This window comes from Triticum aestivum, chromosome 6A, assembly GCF_018294505.1.
Source record: "Triticum aestivum cultivar Chinese Spring chromosome 6A, IWGSC CS RefSeq v2.1, whole genome shotgun sequence".
Classification (NCBI taxonomy): Eukaryota; Viridiplantae; Streptophyta; class Magnoliopsida; order Poales; family Poaceae; genus Triticum; species Triticum aestivum.
This window is the reverse complement of record NC_057809.1, coordinates 431,633,201-431,647,712: the sequence shown is the minus strand read 5'-3', so window position 1 is coordinate 431,647,712 and position 14,512 is coordinate 431,633,201. Positions and strand designations below refer to the sequence as shown.

Here is a 14,512-nt window from a genome sequence, read left to right as displayed (position 1 = left end):
TCTGGACACGTTTTCATGAAATGTGGTAGTTTTTGGTTAAATACTCCATGCATGCGGTACCTGCCACGTGGGATTTCTTTTTATTTCCGAACATTAAAATGTTTTATCTATTTAACCGTATGTCAAAATTTAGATCCATTTTCACGGTTAGCTTTTTCGCGACGAGATGTTCCAAACTAGATCCCATGTTGATATGTTCTGATAACTCTTTTTTCCAACACTAGTTGCCAGATTACAATCACTTGGTCACCACTTGGTCACTAGGTATAGTCAAGTTGCTTACCAGGTTAAAATCAAATGGTTGCTAGATTTTTTTCACTTTGCTGCTTACCAATGTAAGCCTTTTCTGATACTAATCACGTATTTTTGGTGCTCGGAGTGGATCGAATATTCACTACTGACTCTTAGATCATCGCTATTACAAATAAACATGTGAAAATAATCTGGTAACTGTGTGTTGTTTAGATGGTAACTATTAACTATTAATATGGCAACTACAATTTTATAACCTGGTAATTGGCGACGAAAAAAAAGGTTTGTGAAACTATATGGACATGTACATCATGGTTATGATAAAAACATCTAAAATTTACCTGGTTGCTATGTATTATTTGGATGGTAATTGGTAATCACTAATATGGTAACTACCATATTATAGCCTGGCTACGACGAAAAAAAGTTTGTCAAAACATATTAAGATGGTATCTTGTTTTAGAGTACTCATCGAGACAAACCCAATGGCGAAAACGGATCTTCATTTGGATTAATGGTTTAAGAGATAATTTATTTTGAATTTTCGGATTAAGGAAAGATTCCGTGCATGCATACATGATTCGGTCCCTCTCCAATACCAGAAAGCGCCGGTTGGAATCACTTTGTGGGGCATGTCCCCTTGTTAGATTAACCGATAAATAAATAAATATATCTTCTCTAATACTAATTTTTAATTTTTTTACTATCTTCTCTAATACTAAAGAGGCAAATTTTCCACCTATTTTTCGTCTTTCGTTTTCTCCATCACGGACTCCGGCTTGTGAGACCTGGATGGATTACTGCTGAAAATTTTAACTTTCCGAAACACTTTTAGTTCAATTGCCATATAGTTTGTTTTACCACTTAGTTCTTGTACATCGGCCTGCTACTTAAGAGTTGATGTCATGCATCCATCATGTAAACTGCATTTTTCAGCATACTCGTTCTGATTTTCAGTTCAGATGTTGACTAGCATAGGAAGGCTTTCCTTCAGGAAACTAACCAAAATCAGACAACCAATGGATCTATCTTTAATTAAAGAAAATATATACAAACAACACTAATTTTTCTGTACAATTGTTCTCAAATTACAACTTCACACAAATAGCTGTGACCCTGACAAGGAAACACCACCGCGTTTTCTAACCGTAGGTAGTCAGGCATGACTGAGCATATGTAGAATAATTGAGTTCTAGCCTATGTGAATTCAGCAGTGATCATGACCGTACAGTAGAAATCAAAACCTTGATGTAACATCCGCTAAGGATCTACACATTCAGCAGTCTTCGCATTTGCAAGCAAAACACAGGATTATGTTGCTTTCGCAACAACCATGAAAAATGGATCCAGGTCTACAATCCTGAACATCATACAGAGCCATGCTAGCCATGGATAGACAATAATACCTTGATAGTCCCACGGTTCTGGGCTATGGCACCATGTCGAATCACAGAGCAAAATTTGAAGTCCTATGACCTGACATCATACCTTCTAGCTTGAGTTTGGGCTCGAAAACCTTTGTATGGTGCGCTTTGTGTATTTTTCACTTCCAGTTTATCAATTTGAAGCACAGACAGTGCTACCTCCATAATCCTGAATTTCACCTGAAACGTTGGAAATGCATGAAAATGAGCGAGTCCTTCCTCCAGACGTAGATTTCCAGAGAGGGATGGTGCTTTATCTTTAGGAATATGCCCAATTGTCCAAAAACATGTCTACATAAATAAATAAAATGCTATTAGACAGACATTTTGAGGTATATGTAGTGTTCTAAAGTTTAGAAAATTAGAAAAATCATATTAATAATAGTGCATGATGATTGATTCACCAGCACATCGTTTAGGTTTTTCTAGTTCCGAGCTTCCTTTATTAGGACGTAGCTTGATGCGTGATGACAGAAAATGGCACAGGTGAAGTTACAGAAGTGATGGGAAACAATGTACTGACCTAATCAGCAAGGATGTCGACTATACCATGGTTTCTTGTCAAATCAACAGAAGCAATTAGGGAGGCAACCGAAACTGCACTATTATAGAATCAATAGGTTTTCCAGGATCATTCCGTATCCCCACCATCACATTGACATGGCAATTCCCAGAATCAGATGATAACCGTGGCTTCATATAAATTGGTGTGGTCTTTAGTTTCTTAACCCTGATTATTTATGATCAAACAATGAGAACATATAACAGACATCCTAAGATGGGAAAAACATAGGAGCAATAGTACTATTTAGAAGTAGATATTTATGCACCTATAACTCATAAGCTTGAACTGCACATCAGGAGGAACAAATGATAGGATCTGATTGGCCTCCTACGGTCTGAATCTGACACATGAGTGTAACCTCACACCATTGATAAGGGTGGGATTAGCAAATGACAAGGTCCATTCTGGTAATCCTGGAAGACTGGAATTCACTTCAATTACACCACATGTCTCACATTTCACTAGAACCCCTTCTCTGCAAATAAAATCAACCAGTAAAGATGCCAAACATAAGAAATATTCTTTCAGATGTGTGGATGCCAAAAGATAACAAAGTTGGGTAGCTGGATCATCTCATCAGTCATCACAAAAGAAAAAGGAACTTCTACATTGCTAGCCACAACTTCGCCTATTGTATTAATTTTGGCCCTTTGTTCAAAATTTAGTACTCCTTCCAGATCACGAATAGTTGACGTTTCAGACAACAATTCAGATACCAATGCGGTGTTAACTGCCATGCTTGTTCACCTTCTTGCTCCTACTTAATATAGATGCGGTTTCACATATTGACCAATACGGTGACATACAAGTACAAGGATCAAATTTTGTCGCTCGCATTTTTTGGGAGCATCAATAACACAAGGACAAACCTAGCCACTACTGGAATCAGCTACTTTGCCATCAGCCAGCTCTTTGTCGTCCGCTAGAGGACGGCAAAGAAGCTCTTTGCCATCAGCTACCTGAAAGCAGACGGCAAAGAACAGGCTGATGGCAAAGAAAGCATTTGCCATCAGCCTGTTCTTTGCCGTCCGCTAGCGGACGACAAAGAGGGAGGGGGCCCCACTGAGGAGGTGGGTAAAAAATACTTAACGGCCCCCTCTTTGCCATCCGCTAGCGGACGGCAAAGCACACATTAGCGGACGGCAAAGGTGGCGGACGGCAAAGATTAAACGTATCTAACGGCCGGCGCGCCCCACCCCCTTCTCTCTGTTTCCCTCCCACACGCGCGCGCCGCCGCCCCCACCACTCGCCGCCGCCCGGTCGCACCACCGCCCCGCCGCCCCACCGTCCCCCCGCCCCGTCGCCCCGGCCCCCCGCCCCGTCTCGGCGCCGCCGCGCCCAGGCCCCCCGGCGACCCGGCCCCCCCGCGGCCCACCGTCCCGGGCGCCGTCGCTCCACCGGCCGCCCGCCCCGTCGCCCCCGTCGCGCCCCGGCCCCTCGGCGCCCCGGCCCCCGCACCCCACCGCCCTGGGACCGGCGCTGTCGCCCCAGGCCGCCCCGCCCCCCTCCTCCACCGGCCACCTCCTCCAGCGGCCCAGGTGAGCTCTACCTCTCCTTTTTTCTGTTTTTTTAGTTTTAGGTTTATCTTTAGTTTAGATTTAGTTTTAGTTTTAGTTTTAGGCTTAGTTTTAGGTTTAGATTTAGTTTTTTCCTTTTTTTCTTCTGTTTTTTAGTTCTAGGTTTATGTTTAGATTAGATTTAGGTTTAGTTTTAGGTTTAGTTCAGTATTAGGAAAGAAAAAGAAGAAGAAGAAAAAACAGGAGAGGAGAAGAAGAAGAAGAGGAAAAAGGAAAGGAAGAAGAAGAGGAGGAGGAGGAGAAGAAAAAAGAAGAAGAGGAAGAAGAAGAAGAAAAAAACAGGAGAGGAGGAGAAGAAGAAGAGGAAAAAGGAAAGGAAGAAGAAGAAGAGGAGGAGGAGAAGAAAAAAGAAGAAGAGGAAGAAGAAGAAGAAGAAAACAGGAGAGAAGGAGAAGAAGAAGAGGAAAAAGGAAAGGAAGAAGAAGAAGAGGAGGAGGAGAAGAAAAAAGAAGAAGAGGAAGAAGAAGAAGAAAAAAATAGGAGAGGGGGAGAAGAAGAAGAGGAAAAAGGAAGGGAAGAAGAAGAAGAGGAGGAGGAGAAGAAAAAAGAAGAAGAGGAAGAAGAAGAAGAAAAAAACAGGAGAGGAGGAGAAGAGGAAGAGGAAAAAGGAAAGGAGGAAGAAGAAGAAGAAGAAGAAGAAGAAGAAGGAAAAAAGGAAGAAAAGGAAGAAAAGGAAAAAAGACCCCGACCCGGCACCCCGACACGACACCCCGACCCCAAGACCCCGACCCCGACACCCCGACCCCGACCCCGACCCCGACACCCCGACCCCGACCCCGACCCCGACCCCGACACCCCGACCCCGACACCCCGACCCCGACCCCGACACCCCGACCCCCCGAGCCTGACCCGACACCCCGACCCCGAGTCTGACCCGACACCCTGACCCCGACACCACACCCCGACCCCGAAACAACACCCCAACACCGACACGGCACTACCCCGACATCGACACGACACCCCGACCCCCCGACCCCAAACAGCACCCCGACCCCGACACGGTACCCCGACACCGACAGGACACCCCGACCACCGACACCTCCCGAAAAGGTGTTCTTTGGCCTTCTAGAGGCCGACGGGGTCATATATTTGTGAATTATTAGTTAGGTCCTATATTTTTCATTTTGTTATGAAAAACATCATATATAATTGTGTTGATCGTGTAGTTTTAAATGTGCGGTTGTTTCATCGCTGCGAGGTTTGGTGTTTGACGACCTCGCCGTGCGTTTGACAAGCTCTGCCCCTTCATTCGTGGGTGAGCACAAATGACAAGTCCTCCTCCCCCATTAATTATTTGATCTATTCCGATGAAACTTGATAGATAGATATATATGTGTCTTGAATCATCAGTATGCGTAACCAATATGTGTCTCCCGTTCGAAAGCGTCATAGTTATAAATATGCATTCATTTGCATATTTATAACCTTGATTCTTTCGAATTGTCCAACGCTATCCATGGACAGCCCGAGTATGTGTAGATTGGGTTCGTTTTCCCATATGCTTTGCTTCGGATCTGACGCATATATTTCGTCAGTGCCTCCCCTGTTGTTCTCCGGGTACACATCCTATCTGTTTATTGCAGAGACGTGTATCAGGAGAACAGCGGGGAGGTGCTGCCGAAATTTTGCGTCGGATCCGGAGCATAGCATGGGAAAATGAACCCAATCTACACATACACGGGTGGGATTAGGACCTATCATTACCTATTAGAGTGTAGGTTGCATGGACGTAATAAAATTGACAAAGTAGATCAACCGATGAATATATACATGGTGAATTACATATATAATTGTTGTGTGCCTAGTAGCTCTGAAAGTCAAGATGAGTGACCGTGCATGGATGTATACGGGTCACACTGGTCAGAACAAATGGAGCGCTGAATGGTTCACAAAAACTAAGGGGTTTGTGCAAGCCGCATTTGCATATGGCCAAAAGAAAACCTGGTGCCCCTGTTTCCGGTGCGGCAATTGGGAAAAGAAGACAGAGGATGAAATGGGCAAACACCTGCAGAAGAGTGGTTTTACGCCCGATTATACGTTGTGGACATTTCATGGTGAGTCTGCCCAACGTGACCGAGCTAAGGTGGATCATCGTCGCACCGACGAGCATGGTACCGGGATGGAAAACATGGTGCAAGGCTATGATGATGCTTGGGATTCGGACGAGGAGATGGAGGAATCTGCAAAGGCCTTCAATGAAATGTTGGAGTCTTCGGAACGTCCGCTCCACGAGCACACTGAGCTTTGTCAGTTGGATGCCATCTCACAAGTAATGGCTCTGAAGGCTCAATTCAACTTGGGCAGAGAATGCTATGACGCAATTATGACAGTATTTGGACGCTTTCTACCCAAAGGCCATGTAATGCCTGCAAACCTGTACCAGTCGGACAAAATCCTCCATGCACTAAAGATGCCCTATGAGAAGATACATGCCTGTGAGAAAGGATGTGCCTTATTTAGGCTTGACTATGCGGACTTGAACTATTGTCCCATTTGCAAGTCTTCCAGGTATATTGTGGTAGACAACGGTATGGGTGAGAAGACACAGACCAAAATCCCCGTTAGTGTTCTTCGGTATATGCCAATCGTACCAAGACTTCAACGTCTTTTCATGGTCTAAGAGACGGCCAGACAGATGACATGGCACAAAACAGGCAAAAGAACCGAACTAGATGCAGATGGGAATCTGATGATGGTACACACATCGGATGGTGTTGCGTGGAAAAAGTTTGATGAATTACATGCTGACAAAGCGGCAGATCCGAGGCATCCTCGAGTCGGCATCAGCACGGATGGGTTCAGTGTGTCTGGTATGACGGCAGCCCAATACAGTTGTTGGCCTGTATTTGTCTTTCCACTCAATCTCCCCCCCCCCCCGGACAGATTATGCAAAGAAAGAACATTTTCCTGACGTCGATAATTCCAGGACCCAACTATCCGGGCAAAAATATGAATGTGTACATGCAGCCGCTTAAGGACGAATTGCAAGAAGCCTGGGATAATGGGTTCAAGATATACGACGCCTTTAGCAAACGGAACTTCATAATGCGTGTCTGGTACATGTACTCGACGCATGACTTGCCGGCATATGCACTATTCGTTGGCTGGTGTGTGCATGGAGGGTTCCCGTGCCCCACATGCAAGGGAGCTCTTGAGTTTCATTGGCTTCAAGCCGGTCGCAAGTTTTCTTGCTTCGACATGCATAGACAGTTCCTGGATCCTCGCCATAAGTTCAGGAAAGACAAGAAGAACTTCATCAGGGGTAGAGTTGTCAAAAACTCTGCACCACCTGCAGTGACAGGCCAACAGACCCTAGATCAGTTAAACACTCTCGAGCCAGATCCACAACGTCCAGGGCACTTCAAGGGGTATAATACTAAGCACGCGTGGACTCACAAAACATGCTTATGGGATCTGCCTTACTTCAAAGACCTCCTTTGCCCACACAACATCGACGTGATGCACACTGAGAAGAATATCGCCGAGGCACTTTTTGGTACATTGTTTGGCATAGATGGGAAGTCAAAGGATAATACTAAGGCTAGAGTCGATCTGGAGGCGCCATGTGATAGGCCGTTACAAAACATGAAAGAACCGAAAGGAAAGCAGAACTAGACGAAGCCAAAGGCATGGTTCAATCTTGGAAGGCCAGCTATGAGGGAAATTCTCTTGTGGGTGCAACAGCAGTTGATGTTTCCCGATGGGTATGCAGCGAATCTAAAGAGGGGAGTGAATCTTGATAAACTGAAGATATTTGGTCTCAAGAGTCATGATTGGCACATATGGATTGAGCGGGTAATGCCAGTGATGTTGCGTGGCTTCATCCCTGCGGATGAATGGCTAGTACTGGCAGAACTCAGCTATTTCTTTCGTGTTCTTTGTGCGAAAGAACTATCGCCTGGCGTGCTAGAAGAAATGGAAGAGTTGGCGCCGAAGTTGATCTGCAAGTTAGAGAAGATCTTTCCACCGGGCTAACTTAGGCCCCTCCGAGATGGTGTGCCGATCGGATGGATTGTTGGGAGGTGTTGGTCAATGCGTGGTGCTCAGAAGAATGGCTGGCCACCCACAAAGAGGCCAAGGACAAACGTGCCCAAATGGAAGGTGTGCCACACCACCAAGGCAGCTCCAACTTATTTCAGTACGGGCGGAACTGGGTATGTGGTTTGCTTCATGATTCATGCAATTCATTCATCATACTAGCTTTAGCCCTTTAATTACTAATTTACTTTGTTTCTCTCTTTCAGGCATGCTACAATATGGCGGATAAGGTGCTAGAGGTGTACGACCTGTATGCCATGGCCCACACTGGCCCTTACAAGAAAGTCAAGGCATTCTCTGCGTCTGACCTCGATGATCCAAAGAACTTCACCAACATCTCCGCCCACGACAAGCTCGTGCAATATAGAGATCAGGGGAAGGCGAGGAAAGGGGAGGACTTTAACCCGAGCCAGGGTCCCATTGATACAGAGCTGCTGATGATATCTGGTGGCGGGAGGTCCCATGGCTCCATAGCCATGGGAGATGGACTTATCCATTGTCCTAGCACTCTCCCGGAGATCAAGGCGCGCCAGTCGAGCTCCTCTCCTGAGATAAGGCCTCGTGAACGGCCAGTCCAACTCGCCTTCAAGGTTAGTTATACGTACTCAGCTATCTTTCTCCATTACATTGTGTGTGCTTCCATCAATGATTACAAATGGTCATGTGAGTGGTGTTGCAGGCTGCTATACAGAGTGAGAGAGATAGAACGGAGAAACTTCTGGCGGAGGTGGCGGAGAGGCAGCGGGAGTTGGAGGAGAGGATGACAAAGATGTTGGAGGAGGAGAGGGCACGGAATGACATGCAGGCAAGGGCCATGTACGAGCTCCTTGTGGTAAGTTTCTTCTGCATATTACTTGCTAGCCTTAACATTTGAGTCTCATTACTAACTAGTATGACTCTGTTGTGAAAACCAAATGTGCAGTCTGTGTGCGAGAAGTCCGGTCAGACCGTTCCGCCGATGCCAGTGATTGCTCCTGGGAGCACGATGAGTTTAATTTGAATGGACATTACTTGCTAGTCTTAACATTTGAGTGTCATAATGCTAACGAGACATTGGAAATGATCTTTGGTGCAGCTTAACTCCAGAAACGCATCGCACGATCCTTCTCCAGCTACCGGCGAGAGCCAGCCCGCTCCTTCTCCAGCTACCGGCGCGAGCCAGCCCGGTCCTACACCTCCATGATCACGGTAAGTTTCTATAGTGTTTTGCTTAACAAATGCATAAAGACCTAGACTTAGCTTTATTTCCTCCAATATGCTTACCATAATGACCTAGAGTTAGCTTCTTTTCCTCCAAAATGACTTAATAAGCTTACTGACCTCATAAACCATCCATTCTACCTAAGTTAGCTCTAAAACGATATGTACTTAGCTTACTTATGTCAAAAATTGCATAATTAACTTAGTTAGCTCATAAACGATCCACTTTACCTAGGTTAGCTCCAAAATGACCCATCTTACCTAGGTTAGCTTATAAATGACCCAGTTTATCCAAGTTAGCTCTAAAATGACCCAATTTACCTATAGTAGCTCCTAAACGATCCATTTCACCTAAGTTAGCTAAAAACGATCCATTTCACCTAAATTAGCTCTTAAATGATCCATTTCACCTAAGTTTGCTAAAAAAAGATCCATTTCACCTTAGTTAGCTCAAAAACACCTTAGTTAGCTCATAAATGATCCATTTCACCTAAGTTAGCTCATAAATGATCCATTTCACCTAAGTTAGCTAAAAAACAATCCATTTCACCTTAGTTAGCTCAAAAAGATCCATTTCACCTTAGTTAGCTCATAAATGATCCATTTCAACTAAGTTAGCTCATAAATGATCCATTTCACCTAAGTTAGCTCAAAAACAATCCATTTCACCTTAGTTAGCTCAAAAAGATCGATTTCACCTTAGTTAGCTCATAAACGACCCATTTCAAGTAAGTTAGCTCATAAATGATCCATTTCACCTAAGTTAGCTCATAAATGATCCATTTCACCTTAGTTAGCTCAAAAACTATTCATTTGACCTTAGTTAGCTTAAAAACGATCCATTTCACCTTAGTTAGCTCATAAATGATCCATTTCAATTAAGTTAGCTCATAAATGATCCATTTCACCTAAGTTAGCTCAAAAACAATCCATTTCACCTTAGTTAGCTCAAAAAGATCCATTTCACCTTAGTTAGCACATAAACGACCCATTTCAAGTAAGTTAGCTCATAAATGATCCATTTCACCTAAGTTAGCTCATAAATGATCCATTTCACCTTAGTTAGCTCAAAAACTATTGATTTCACCTTAGTTAGCTCAAAAACGATGCCCTTCACCTTAGTTAGCTCATAAATGACCCATTTCAACTAAGTTAGCTCATAAATGATCCATTTCAACTAAGTTAGCTCATAAACAACCCATTTCAACTTAGTTAGCTCATACATGATCCATTTCAACTAAGTTAGCTCATAAATGACATACTTCTTGTTCTAGTCTTCTTCTTGTTCTAGTCACCTATTTCTAACTTTCTTATTTACCATTTTGCAGATTTCATTCACTTCATGGAACCTAGCTTGCTATGATGGAGTGCTTGCTTTTCCTTTCATGAAACTTTGCATTGTATCTAGCTTGCTATGATGGAACTTCCTATTGTAATATGTATACGGATGGAACTTGCTTAGGTATGAACAATGTGTATGGATGAAACTTATGTGATATGTGATATGAAACTTATGTGCTGGATATCTGATATGGAAATATATCTATATATGTCATATATATTTGCTCTGAAAATTGTTGGATTCAAAAAAACAGAAAAAGAGCCAATATGCAGGCTCTTTGCCGTCTGCCACCGACGGCAAAGAGCTCTTTGCCATCAGCAGCGTACGGCAAAGAGGCCACGTGGCAGGCAGCTATGCTTCCTGGGAGGCTGACCAATTTGGTCAGTTTGCCTACAGTGGCTGACGGCAAAGGCTTTGCCATCCGCGGCGGACGGCAAAGAGCAAAAACTTTGCCTACAGCGGCGACGGCAAAGGCCTGCCGTGTAGTGACGTCGGCTGACATCACACGGCGGACGGCAAAGGCCTTCCGAAGTTTGCCGTCAGCGGCGGACGGCAAAGGCCTGCCGTTAGCCACCTAACGGAGTAACAACGCACTTATTGCCGTTTGCACTCTTTGTCGTCCGCTGCTGATGGCAAAGGCTCCTTTGCCGTCAGCCGCCCGAAGCAGACGGCAAAGTACCTCTTTGCCGAACCTTACTTTGCCGTCACCTTTTGCCGTCCGCGGTGGACGGCAAAGACCTTTGCCGTCAGCCATCCATGCCTTTGCCGCCCGCCATGGCTGACAGCAAAGTAGCTGATTCCTGTAGTGAGCCATGGATGCCTAAAATCCCCCAATGTCATCATTTCGTGTGCTTTATGAAAAAAACCTCCAATGTCATGTTTTCATGATATGAAGGTAGTAACACATATCATATTTAATGGCAGATTTGGAACGCAATATAGAATATTCACTAGTTGGTACTCTGGATATACCGAAGTCTAGTCATAGTTTCCTGCAGATAATTCAACAGTGCATCACTATTGACCTAAGGTCCTAGAAGCCAGTCAAATATTTGATGAATTTTCTATTACTTCAAAATCTAAATGTGCGAATTGAGAATACGAGTTCACACATGCATCAAAGGGGTGTAAAAATCCAAATTCATAGATCACATGAAATAACTTTACTATACCTAGATTGGTTAAAAGGAGAAATGTCGGAATACCTATTCACACATGCATCTAGTTCCTCAACTATGTTAACATGGACCCCATTGCTTGCATCCTTGACAATTCTTGCTCTCCAAGGTACAAAGGAAGCAGTTGCATCCGGAAGTTTGTTACCAATAGTAGAACTTTTACCAGTCATAATGTTCAGCATTTTGCTGACCATATTTGGTTGGGCAACCAACTCCTTTAAGATGTTCGGCTCGGTAGTGAGTGGAAAGCCATTGTCCATCATTTCATCTAGAATCTGGATTCATATAAGAATTATATTGTTTACAGAACTTACATTAAAATGAATAGTCCAGTTTTACCAGTCATGGACAACACAAGCAACCAAGCGATTAAAATAGCTGATTGCGATTAAAGTCTCAAATGCAATAGACATCCTCGATTGATGTTCCTTTAACAGAATGAACTTAACAGATATAGAAAATAATTTCCAACAAATAGATAGTTCTACGCATTGAAATTCCACGAGCTTTGTAGCTCTCTATATGCAATTCAATTTGTCCATAGTAAAACTGCTAATTCTAGTGTGTTATCTTATTTTCCAAACTTTAAAGCTTAGTTCTTTTTCATAATCTATCAAAGAAAATTATCTTGGGATGAAATAAAGTGAATACCAGTTCCACAGTTATAATGTGATAGGAGTGAGAAAAGATACCTGATAAACAATTACAAAGTTATCATTGATTGTGTCTTCATTTATATCTCCAAGGTAATTTGTCAAGACATTCGCCACACAAGAGAGAAACTAGATGCGAAAAATCATATTAGCACACCCAAAGTTAGCAAAAGTTAAAAGCTGCGATATAGGCTATCTGCTATTTTAGGGACAGACAACTTTAGGAAGTTACAACATAGTTGTATGTGTCTTCTAAGGAATCAAATGTCATTGAATTAAAGACAAAAGAGTGCAATATGAAGAGCACACCTTGATAGCCATCAACGGGGTATCTCCACTTGGGTGCATGTCAGGAACATCTGGCCGTTCCGATATACTTGGAACAAGTAGTGTGTTGGCGACACCGTGACCTGCAAGACCTTCCAAGGTGCAAGAAACATCATGACATCAACACTATAGCAGCTCGAAATTTGCTGCTTTAAAATGATTTTTCTACAATAGCAACTGTTGGTGAACGTAGCATGCAATTTCAAAAAAATCCCTAGGATCATGCAAAATCTATCTAGGAGATGCATAGCAATGAGAGGGGGAGAGTGTGTCCACGTACCCTCATAGACCGAAAGCGGAAGCGTTAGATTAACGCGGTTGATGTAGTCGAACGTCTTTGCGATCCAACCGATCAAGTACCAAACGTACGACACCTTCGAGTTCAACACATGTTCAGCTCGATGACGTTCCTAGAACTCTTGATCCAGCAGAGGGTCGAGCGAGAGTTTTGTCAGCATGACGGAGGGGTGACGGTGATGGTGACGTGATCCACGCAGGGCTTTGCCTAAGCACTACGACGCTATGACCGGAGGAGCAAACTGTGGAGAGAGACATCGCACACAACTTGGAACAATTCTTGTGTCTCCAAGGGGTGCCCTGCCCACGTATATAAAGGAGGGAGAGGGAGGAGGCCGGCCCTAGGGGGCGCACCATAAGGGGGGAGTCCTACTAGGACTCCCAGTCCTAGCGCCCCCTTCCCTAATCCAATTCGGCCTCCTCCCTTGTGGGGTCACACCAGCCCCTTGTGGGCTGGTTAGCCTACCTCCTATGGCCTATATGGCCCATATCTTTCCACGGGGGGTTCCGGTAACCCCTCCGGTACTCTGTTATGTACCCGATACACTCTAGAACCCTTCCGGTGTACAAATACTACCTTCCAATATATCAATCTTTACCTCTCGACCATTTTGAGACTCCTCGTCATGTCCGTGATCTCATCCGGGACTCTGAACAAACTTTTGTCACCAAAACACATAACTCATAATACAAATCGTCATCGAACGTTAAGCGTCACTAGTGCAGAACCGGGCAATAGCACCGGTTTGTAAGGCTTTTTAGTGCCGGTTCGGTACCCGGCACTAAAGGTCCCCCCTTTAGTACCGGTTCAGCACGAACCGGTGCTAAAGGGCAACCACGTGGCACGAGCCAGCTCCGGGGGCAGGGAGCCCTTTAGTACCGGTTGGTGACACCAACCGGTATTAAAAGGTTGGGGGGTTTTGGGTTTATGATTTCTTTTTCATTTAATTTTGTGTTTTCCATTTAATTCTTTTTCATTTGCTAGTATTTTACGATACTACATATTGTACACATTATGCATATATATAAATAGAATTTCTAGTAGAACCGATCATATATATATATCATCGAATGTCTCACAACCACCATTAATTAATTCACATATATATATACAATTAGCTAGCTATATACAATTTCTCCTAATTGGTGCCTTTTTAGCCAGTGGCATTAGCCTAATTGGTGCCTTCGGAGCACGATAACAATTGGAAGTGGTTCATGGGGGCGGTAGCGGGTAAAAGTATTCTCCTTTGGGATCTATGACCCGGTCGAGCAAAAATCCCGCTATTTCCTCTAGAATTGCTTTTATGCCGTCCTCTAGTAGGAGCTTCTCCCGCACCTCTTTGAACTGTTAAGAAGGAGATCAATATGCATGTGTATTAGTTGTGTGACTAGATATCGATAATGGTGTAAAAATTGTGAATAGTGTTCTAACAAACATACCCACTCCTGTCTTTGAGATCTGCTCCTTTTGAACGCCATCATGCGAATGTTCTCGCAAACGTAGTATGCACACAAATTATTCCCCGGCGCCTGCTTCAGGGCCTTTACGAGAATGGAATTTGATCAGATAATAATTAATAAAGTGTGATAATTGAAGAGATGGCAGCTAGCTAGTACTACTTAATTACTTACCATGGGTCGATACCATTTCAGATTTTG

General features: G+C 43.9%; 1 pseudogene; it reads right to left on the bottom strand.

Annotated features, from left to right (window-relative positions):
• Positions 1 to 1,721: 1,721 nt before the first annotated feature.
• Positions 1,722 to 14,512, bottom strand: part of LOC123129633 (AP-3 complex subunit mu-like) — a 49,913-nt pseudogene continuing 37,122 nt past the window's right edge.